At 38.4% G+C, this 11443-nt stretch overlaps 1 long non-coding RNA gene across 1 annotated transcript; it reads right to left on the reverse strand.

The window, feature by feature from the left end:
* Positions 1–5965: 5965 nt before the first annotated feature.
* LOC122230505 lies at positions 5966–10802 on the reverse strand. The gene is made up of 2 exons (XR_006207496.1): positions 10407–10802; positions 5966–6629 (listed from the first exon to the last, which is right to left on the reverse strand). It is a non-coding gene; the product is annotated as an uncharacterized LOC122230505 (long non-coding RNA).
* Positions 10803–11443: the final 641 nt, after the last annotated feature.

The raw sequence follows: 11443 nt of genomic DNA on the forward strand, positions 1-11443 counted from the left end.
TATTCAGGGGAAATTGAAGTGCTGCCTCACAATGAAGGTAAGGTCAGGAACACAGGAGATCCTTTAGGGTTTAGTTACCACGTCAACGGGAAACCACAACAACTACTACAGGCAGAACCACTAATGATGGAGACCTTTCAGAAATGATGGTTTCAATCACCAGGTGAAGAACTCTGACCAGCTGAGCTGCTTGCTGAAGGCAAAGGGAATACAGACTGGATAGAAGATAGTTACAAATGGCAGCTACTACCACACAGAATGAGTACTGCAACTGTCATGAGTATTTCCTCATTATTTTCTTGTATGTTTGTACGTGCATGCGTGTGTGCGTGTGTGTGTGTGTGTGTGTGTGCTGTGTGTCCCCTCTTCCAAAAATTCATACGCTGGAACTTGAATCCCCACTGTATTTGAAGATGCAGCCTGTGGGAGGTAATTAGGTCATGCGGATGAGACACTCATGAATGGGATTTACGTCCTTAGAAGAAGCCAGAGATCCAGCTATCTCTCTTCCTATCACTTGAGAATACAAGAAATCAGCAGTCTGCCGTCCAGAAGAGAGCTCTCACCAAACCTGACCATGCGGGCACCCTGATCTCAGAATTCCAGGCTCCAAAAATGGTGACAAATAAATATCTGTGGTTTGTAAGTCACTCAGTCTGTGGTACTTTGTTATAGCAGCCTGAACTAACACATATATTAACCAATATTTTTGTTTTCTTCCCCCTTTTATCCCCTCATCATATAATATAAAATGTAGTGATATGTGTCTTGTTAATTTTACATCCTAGCATTTAAGTTACAGGATATCAAGGAGTAAACCTTACTCAAGGATGTTACCTTCTCTTCTGGGAAAGACCCTGAATTTGGGTTTGCACAGAAGCTATTTGTATCATCGCAGCAGAATTATGATTTTGTTACTGTGTTCATTTGGAGACCGAGTATGGTTTAAGGAGATGGGTATGAAGCTTGTGTATGAAAGCCTATGACTTGTGGTGGAGAATTTTATGTGTCAACTTATCTAGGCCACAGGGTGCCCAGATATTTGGTCAAGCATTATCCTGAGTGTCTGTGAGGGCATTTCTGGATGAGATTAACATTTGACTAAGAAGACTGAGTAAAACCAATCTCCCTCTCCGATGTGAATGGGTCTCATTCAATCCTCTGAAGGCCTGAATAGGACAAAACAGACTGAGGGAGAATTCGCTTTCTCTGCCTGACTTTTGAGCAGGGACATGGGTCTTGCCCTGCTTTCTGAGTCAGACACAATTAGAACTTATGCCGTCACCTCTCCTGGGTCTCCAGCTTGCTGACTGCAGATCTTGGATTTCTCAAACGTCATACTCCTGTAAGCCAATCTCTTATATTAAATGTATATTATGAGGCTATACACACACACACACACACACACACACACACACACACACACATACACATATATACACATATATCTCCTATTGGTCTGTTTCTGGAGAACTCTAACTAATACAAAAGCATATATGAAATAGTACATGTACATTATAGGGAAAAATGATCAAACAAAATCTTTATACCTTCTACCTAGAACAAGAAGCTGAATGTTGCCATACCTTAGTGGCCTCTCATCTGTCTTTTTTGATAACTGCCTGGACATGGAAGTGACACACATCACTTTTATTTATGGCCTATTGATTAGAACTAGTCACATGGCTTCAGCCTAAGTGACAGACTATGAGAAATGTGGGGAAGCACATAGAAACATGGTGAACCTGAACATTTCCTACCGTACCACCATCATCAAACGTCAAATCTCTCTCTGAATTCCTTGTTTGTTCTATTGGGCAATATGTCTATCTCTGTTCTATGACTTCACTGTATTTATAACTATAGCTTTAAAATAAGCCTTCATAGTTGGTAAAGCGTGTCTTCCCAGTTTGCTAATTGTTCAAATTTAGGAAGTGTTTTCCCCGGCTTGTTCACTTCCACCTTGTATCGATAGCTACTTTTATTATTTTCTTGTGTGTTCTTTCAATGTTTCTTTATGCAGTTATAAAGGAACACAACATATTTGTTCTTAGGTTTTCCTTTTCTTGTACAAAAAATGGCTTGAGATATCTATCTATCTATCTATCTACTGTTCTGCATCTTGGTTTATACACTTAGCAGTATACCTTACATATAATGTTATCAGGGAGTATTCTCATTGTTTTTAATAATAATAATTATAATTCCATTTTGATGCACATTTCCAAGATGTTACTATTACAAACAATGACATAATGTCATTTGGAGAGTAGAGCCATATCCACAGAATAGACTCCCAGAGGCAAAAATTCTGGGTCAGTTTTAATTAATGTGTGTGTGTGTGTGTGTGTGTGTGCACCATACAGAAGATTTTCATTTTAATGTGGTTGAAGTTATTAATGTATTTGTCGTCATTGGATTTAAAGGCTTAGTTTAAAAAAAAACTCTTTCACTCTTGAGATCATAAAGAAATGATCTCATAAGTTTTTCAGAAATTTACATTTTCATTCAAGTATTTAAATAGTTGATTCATGTGCAATTTATTTAGATATCAGGAATGGACTATGAATAACTTCATATCTTTTTATCCTGTTATCATTGGCATTTGTTGTTTTTGTTGTTGTGCTGTGTTGTCTAGAACGGTGTTGAATAGAAATGCCAGTTGTCACTCTTGTTGTTCTGCTGTTGATGTGAAGGGAATACTTTCAAGATTTCACCATTAACTATGATGTTCCCAAAATGACATATCATAGGTTTTTGAGGTTAAGGATATTTATGTCATTTTGTTTTATTTTTGATACAGGTATTGATACTGAATTTTATCGAACATTTCCTCTGCATTTATTTATTGAAATGATCATATTTAAAGTCAGTTTGAGGTTTCTTTATTATTGAATTTCACCAGGAGCATAACTTTTCATTGAGTGGCTGAAAATTAATAAGCTAAGCATCCCTCTTAAATATTAGAAAAAGAACAGGAAACACAAACCAAAAGAAAGATAAATGGAGGGAGCAGAAATTAGCAGATCCCAAATATAGCAATAGTAAAAAGATCAGCAATGGTAACCACAGCAAAAGTTGTTCTTTCATTTTCTTTTTTACTGCAGTATAATTGATGTACAACATCATATCAGCTTCGGGTGTTGTTCTTTTTTATTATCCCATATATACTAAGAAACTTTATAGCCGTAAAAGACAAATAAAAGTAGGAAAGACATTTAGAGATAAGGAGAATAGAAGTACCTTAATATGGAATACATGGAATAGTATAAAAGCACGATTTAAAGAAAGAAAGAGTTCATGGAAAGTCAAAGAATGTGATGGCAAAAATAAAAATAGTAATTGACTAATAAAGGAAATCTCTCATAAGATAAAACATGCATAGAAAGAAATGTAGGGGTGCCTGGGTGGCTCAGTTGGTTAAGCACCTGACTTCAGCCTAGGTCACGATGTCTCATTTCATGAGTGGGAGCTCCTCGTCGGGCTCTGTGGTGACAGCTCAGAGCCTGAAGCCTGTTTCAGATTCTGTGTCTCCTCCTCTCTCTCTGCCCCTCCTTCTCTCTCTCTCTCTCTCTCTCTCAAAAATAAATAAACCTTAAAAAAGAAAGAAAGAAAGAAAGAAAGAAAGAAAGAAAGAAAGAAAGAAAGAAAGAAAAAAAGAGATGCAAACTTATAAAGAAAAATTAAGACAATTAGATGATCAGTCCAGGAAGTCAAATGTCTCTTTTGAGACAGGGAGAAAGTGGGGGAAAGATATTGGAAAACAATATGACAAAACTCTTCAAAACCAAAGGACGTTGAACTCTAGATTTTAAAAGGGTCATCAAAAAAAGCAAATGCAATAAATTAAAGAGTAATCCCATGATGGCATATGACTGAAATTTCTGAACATTGACATAAGTTATGCAAAGGATGAGAAATTATAATGGCATAGGACTTTTCAAAGGCAATGTTGGCATCTAGAAGTCAACAGAAAATGTCTTTCAAACTGAATCAATATCCAGCGAAAGTATTAAGTGAAAGTATAGATTAAAGTCATTTTCAGAAGCACAAAATATTTTTTGGAAATAACTTTCTTTGCATCCTTTCTCTGCATCCTTTTACAAGAAGCTATTAGAAGATCGGATCCAGCAAAACAAGAGTGAAGCAAAGAAAGAGAACATGGGATTCAGGTAAAGTGGGGAACGAAGTTCCCCCAGAAGATGCATGTACTTATTCTTTATCATTGCACAGTGACATTGTTTGCAATGTCACTGTTCTACAATTCTGTCTCTCATGTATCATTTTTAAATAAATTTCTAGAAACGGGACCGTTCTGTGTAAAATCTCTTGCTACGTATTGCCTAATTGTCTGATGTCTTCTCATTATGGTTTCCAATATCTGAGTGTGACTGGCTAGGAGACTGTCCACTTATTCTTTTAACATTCTACATGCTCCTGAAATTGCTCGGTGGAAGAAGATAAACTTTCCGGATAAGGTAGAATCATTATGTCAGGGAGGTCACAAAAAGGTCCACTTCTAAGCAAGAACTTTCTGCAAGCTCTCAGGCTTATTCAATGGTGACAAGCCCCAGGGCCAGGGAAAAACACAATTCCTAACTTTTATTTCCACCCACTTTCTCTTTTCATGTTGAGGGTATTATTGGGAATGCATCCGAATTGGCACCAAAAGAAAAAAAAAAGTTAATTAAATTAAATTCAGACGTGGCTCAAAATTTAGTGCCTTGTATCTCAATTTAATGCACAATAATTGGGAGCTAGAAATGGCACATTAATTTTTCTAACTAAAATTAAAAATAGCCTTGAGCCCTACTGATTACATTTTAAAAGAAATCCAAACGGCTAGCATCAAGGCCTGCGATGATTATAAAGAAAATTTTATAAAGAAAATCTCTGTCTTTCTATTTAAAAAAATCTCACCCCCTGGCAACTAGCTCCTGTGGTGAGAGGGCTCAACATTCATCTGTAGGATTCATCAGAGAGTAAGCGTTCAGAGATAACATAAGAAAAGGGCAGAATAGAGATGTCAAGCTGAGAAAAAGTTCAGGGTATGACTCTTGGTTACATCAGCCTGTGGTCTTCTGGGTAGTCTCATGTCTTTGGCCTTATATTGGGTACTCTACAAATCTCATTCCTAATGAAAAAAATGTCAATATGGGGGAAACCCCATGTTGCGAGGCCCTGAATTCGGGAAAAACTATTCTGACCTGTCCTAGGAAAAAATTAAAAAAATTAAAAAAGGAACTAGTCTATATTTACAAATTTGTCCTAGTCCAATTCCCCCCTTTTCTCTTTGTATGAAGCCAAAGTTGCCATTCTTTTTTTCTTTTCTCGGGAAGTAAATATGTAAAATGCATTGAAATTTAATAATACTGAAAACAATACGTGAGCTTAGCAATTTTTGATCTATCCTAGTATGGAAAGTTTAGATAAAAGAACAAGCCAGAATTTTCCATGTCCTACCCACAAGTCCACAGAAATAGTTTCAAGGTGTATGATAAAGCATTGTGTACAATTGAGTGCAACCTCATAAGCCCTTGTATTTCCAGTGACTGGACAGTTATAACTGCCTTTAGATTTCATGAAGTGTTACATGCTTTTGAGAGGGAGAAGGAGGTCGTAATCATTTTTTGTCTCTTTTCAGCAAGATTCTCAGCGTTTGGTAATGCCCGTTTCACTGTCTGTGTAGAGGCTTGGAATGGCCCACATTTTACTGCCAGCTTAGACAGGTGATGATTTCTCTCATTCCTGAGAGGTATGTGTGGGATTGAACCTTTAGGAGATATAAAATCAATTTCACTTTATACAGTTCTGATTTTCAACATGAATTTTAAAACCCAAATTATTCATCACGTATTTCTACTTTCCCATTATAAAGGCAAAAAAAACAAAAAGGATTTGAAAAGAGTCATTGAGGAAGGGTAACACAATAAAAATAACGACACAGAAAAGGAGCAAAACAGAATTGAAAGGAGAAAAGCAGATATACCATGCCTTAGCTTAGCATCAAGACAAGTCCTAACTACACACCTTGGAATCCAAAGTGAACAGGAAATTGTGACCTATCATAAAATTCTGTCAGCTTTTACAGTGAGCTAAGAGTTCCTGGCTTTTCTAAGAAGCCCACGGCTGCACATCAGAATGCAGTCCAGTGAAGGGAGATCTGTTAGACGCTCAGACACCGTGACTGAAATATGCAGCCATAATACGATATTCGGATCCAAAAGATTCACTTAAAGTGCTTAGAAAAGTGGGCATACAGCTTGTCTCCTAAATTATCTTCTAGAAATGTCTTTTCCTGCCACCAGGACTCTGCTAGAAGCTTTATGCCAGATCGAGCAGCAGGATCATTTCAGGACTTGGACAAGAGGGATGCTCTGCTGTTAATTAGAGACAGCAGTTTATGTTTCTTGGGTTTGGAAAACAAGCACTGTGTGAAATGCCAGGACAGGTGGACTGCCAGCATTCTGACGGGTATAGCCAGCTTCTTAGGAAGTAAATTATATCTCCTCCAGCTCCTGCAGGCATGCTTGGGTCAGGACTTGAAGTTCCTCACCACGGAGCACGACAAACGTGGCTTCCCAAGGAAAAGGTTCGCAGCATCCGTTGCCAGAAGCACATTAGTACAGCTGAAAAACGTCAGTAATACAACAGAATAAGAATCAGTTTCTAAGAACGTGATCTCCCCATGTGCCCGCCGAGCTAATTTACTATAAAAGGCAGTTTTATGAAGCCTGAGCAAATAAATCATATGGAAAGAGTGATTTATACTGACTACTTAAATGAGTACAGTTCAATATGCAAAGAAATGTCTTTCCAAGACAGATTTTTCAAAAGTAATGTTAATTAGTGTTTCGGAAATGAAAAACTAGCAAAGCCATTGTTTCTTTGGGTCATTCCTATTTTATCGTAATGAAAACAAGCAGACAGCATACAGGAAACTACTTTTCCTTATCTCTATTTTGAGAGAATCAAAAGATCAATTAATTTAAAACTGGTGTCACGCAATTAGAATAGAAAATTTATATAGGAGGGGCACCTGGGTGGCTCAGTCAGTTAAGTGTCCGACTTTGGCTCAGGTCATGATCTCATAGTTTCATGAGTCCGAGCCCCGCGTCCGGCTCTGCACTGACAGCTCGGAGCTGGGAGCCTGCTTCAGATTCTGTGTCTCCCTCTGTCTCTGTCCCTCCCCCACTCACCTTCTGTCTCTCTCACTCTCAAAAATAAACATTAAAAAAAATTTTTTTTGAATAAAATAATAAAATAAAATGTCTTACAATGTAAGTTCTTTAAGGGATAACGGGGAAAGTCAGTTTGGGCTGCCAGAACAAAATAACATACACTAGGTGTCTTAAACCGCAGAAGGTTATTTCTCACAGTTCTGGAAGCTGGAAGTCACAGTACCAGCATGGCTGCGTTCTGGTGAAGGCTCTCATCCTGGCTTGCAGACTGCCACCTTCTGGCTGTGTCCTCACGTGGCAGCGAGAGAGGGATCAAGCCAGCTCTCCAGGGTCTCTTAAAAGGGCGCTAATCCCATCGTGAAGCCCCCACTCTCCTGACCCATTCTAACCCCAACCACCTCCCTAAAGCCCCATGTCCAAATGTCATCACACTAATGGTTAGGGTTCTAACATACGAATTTTAGGGGAGCACCAACATTCAACCCATAGCATCGACGAAACTGAGATTCTAGGCAGAATTAAAAATCAGGATAAAACTAAGTTTTTGGGAAACAGAAGCAGAGCTGAATAGACAGGGAGAGGTACTTAAGAATGCTTCTGAGGGGCACCTGGGTGGCTCAGTCAGTTAAGTGTCAGACTTCGGCTCAGGTCATGATCTCACGGTTCATGAGTTCGAGCCCCACACTGGGCTCTCTGCTGACGGCTCAGAGCCTGGAGCCTGCTTCGGATTCCGTGTCTTCCTCTCTCTCTCTCTGTCTCTGCCCCTTTACTGCTCCCTCTCTCCTTCTCTCAAAAATAAATAAACATAAAAAAACTACTTCTGAAAAAAGAAGCAAGGAATTCAGGCAGCTGGGTCATTTCCAATTATTCTCAGAAGAGAATAAAATCTATTTCTGGGTTCCGAGGGGACTTTATGTGCTTTATGTACAGGATACACTCGTATTCTGACTACCTGATTTGCAGGAGCCGAATGGCAAGGCTACTTCCTTCTCTCTTCTGTGCATTCTTGATGTCTGTTCAGAGTCCTAATGTGAATTTGCTATTGACACATACTGTTCCAGAAACATCTGTATGTATTTTTGAATCTGTCTTTCTTCGGTATCCTCAACTAGTATGAAGCTTCTTGAGGACAGAGACTGTGATGCTTGTGTCTTATGTGCATTTCTTATCTTTTTTAAAGGTTTATTTCTTTTTGAGAGAAAGAGAGAGAGACAGAGTGTGAGCGGGGGAGGGGCAGGGAGAGAGGGAGACACAGAATCCGAAGCAGGCTCCAGGCTCTGAGCTGTCAGCACAGCTTGAACTGTGGCTTGAACCCACGAACCACGAGATCATGACCTGAGCCGAAGTTGGAGCTTAACCCACTGAGCCACCCAGACACCCCCCATGGGTATTTCTGAATGAGTACATAAGTAACATTGATTCCTGTAATATAATGCTACGTCACAAATTATCTACCAAATTTCTTTCTCCTCTTTCATATTCCTTCTCACAATAGACCTCCCATTTTCTCCAGCTTCATCTCTTTAATAAATTTATCTTCCCTTCCTTCTGTACATTTCATTGTGATTTGCAAACTTTTCTCTATAAAAGTTCTATGTATTTTACATTTAGCATTTTTCTATACCGCTTGAGACTTTCTTAACCTCTGTTTTAAAGAAGAATTTGGCTTTTTAAGATCAGGGTTTTTCATTTCTGGAAAGTCATCAGTGAACATCAAGCATTTAATACTGCCTTCTTTAGGGCATACTATTTTTACGACGAGTTATGAAAAATCAGAATTTTGCCCTTGACTCTCTGGGCAATTTTGACCCAATTGCCATCACCAAATGCGATCAGAAAGTATTAATTCCTGGAAGCCCATTTTCTTGAGAAAGTGATCATGATGTGTCAAAAAAAAAAAAAGACACCATTTTCATGTATATATATTTCTTGTGTCCTCTGTGAGGAATGGCTACCTTGAGAGAAACCAAACCTTTTTTTTTTTCTATTTTGCAATAGAGTTGCGTCAAGACAAAAATCACAGGATTCCAGCCAAATATTTCTGTAATATTGTTCTGATTATAAGTCATATCTTCTCATTGTGGAATATTTGGAAAATATCAAAACCGTGCAGTGGAAAATGAAAATCTCTTGGAGTGCAGATATAAATAGCATCAATCTTCTAGGGCATTTCCTTTTATTCTCTCTGTGTGTATAAATATATTTTACAAAACAATGTGTATTTCTGCGTTTTGCCATTTTGCACAGGAAAATGTTAATAGTGTGTTTCCATGTCATGAAAAACCTCAAGAGTATCATCTCTAATAGGTATAAAATCTCTATTGATGGTCATTTTTTTTTTTTTTTGGTAACAGCCTTATTGAGATGAAATTTAGATACTTATACTAATACAATGCCCTCAACTATTTAAATAGGTGAATTACATGAATATAAGTATCTAAATTCAATCCGAAGCTTCATTCATGCTATAGTGCATATCAGCCCTTCATTCCTTTTTATGGCCAAATAGTATCCCATTGTAGAGTGGCTGTTTTTAAGGTAGTCTTAAGAAAATAAGGCTATTGATTCTAGGCTTGTCATACTTGGTGAAATTTGCTTATGTAGTTTTACAAAGTAAATAGAATCCTTTTTTTTTCTTCAACTTTTTCAAGTCAAATATATTGATTTTTTCTATTCTCAGATTTCCTTTCTTCTCCATTCTTTCAACAAGTATTTATTAAGAGACTACAAAACACCAGGCTTTGTACAGGCTTTGTGAACACAGTGTGAACAAAATCAACACAGCTCCTGCATTTCCATTTCCGTGAGGAGCCCAACTTTTAACAATAGCCATACAAATAAAGATAAAATCAAAATTAAAAGCTGAGCAGAACTATCAGCGCCCTCTAGCTGTATCCCACCAAAAGCACACCTGTAGTCAACAAAGCTGGGTTTATTGGCTGGTTGCTATGAAGGAGAATACCAGAACACCATGGTGAACCACGGAGCATGTACGTGAAAGAGTGCTGGGGGGTGTTGTGGCATTGAGGGTTTATGTTTCATAATTTTGGAGAAGGTTCAAGAAAGCATAGTTTGACTCTGAATTAAGTGTTGTCAGAAAGTAGGGGCAATTCTAAGGTATCTCAATAATTTTTCATCTAAAGGCAGGAGAGTGAAGTAGGGTAAAGTTATAATTGCTGAAGAAACACCAATCACTCATGCAGCAAAAGGAGGGGGGTGTCTCACCCTTTTGTGATGTGGACGGTGTTCTTGATTGTGGCTGTGCTCCACCAGACACGATTCCATAAAATTCCATAAAAACAACTGGCCTTGTTTTTGTTTTGCCCCATCACAGTCACAGAGTGGGCTTGTCTGACTTGTTCTGTGACATTCTTTCTGTCCAGCAGAATACCATGGCCCAGGTGTTAGAGCCAGGCCAGCTCAGCCGACAGCCATCAGAGCTACTTTTGTCTTCTCAGTACCCTCTTTTGGCCAAGGGTGGACAAAGTTAGCTTACAGGACATGAATGTACAGCTTCCAGGTTGTTATCACTGCCATGATTTTTCCTGTTAGGAGATTTTCTGGAGAAGATCATGTGCAGTTGGACTTAGGCTGGTCCTTCCTGCTCCTGCTGCTAGAGGAGGAGTTCAACTGTCTGATGTAACAAGGATCGCCCAGCAACTCTTAAGATTCTGGAAATGATCCACTGGCCAACTGTAACTCAGCCAGTCATCAATGGGAAAAGTGTTGATAAGTCTTTGTATGAGAACCTGAAACAAGAAACTAAATTACCAAATGCAGGCAATGAAAATATGTCCTTACATTCATCTGGGTCTTTTCTAGAGATCTAGTTGGCTTTTTTCCCCAGTCATGGATTTTTTTTAATGTAATCTATAATATTTATATAGGTGTGGACAGATGTGTTCATTCTAAGCATAAACTGCCCTTTGGCTTGCTAAAAGGAAATTGAATGCTATGTAATTGACCATGATAATGCTGGTTACTGAATTCAAGCTGTTTTGTTGGACTTCCAGAAAGGAAGTTGTGTTCTCATAAACAGTAGTGATTTTAAGTGGTATAGAATCCCATGGAAATATAAGTATTAAATATCTCAACAGAAGTGAGCTGATGATTGGTCCCTTAAAATGGGAAACTTTTCAGAGTGGAGTTAAACAGCTGCTGAAAAGCTGTCTGGAATATCTCTGAAAAGAACAAACAATATTTTAGCCAAAAAGCCCCAGTATTTTTCATCCAGGATGACTACTATATTTCTCTGGTAGGGT

The sequence above is a fragment of the Panthera tigris genome, chromosome C2 (genome assembly GCF_018350195.1).
Source record: "Panthera tigris isolate Pti1 chromosome C2, P.tigris_Pti1_mat1.1, whole genome shotgun sequence".
NCBI lineage: Eukaryota > Metazoa > Chordata > Mammalia > Carnivora > Felidae > Panthera > Panthera tigris.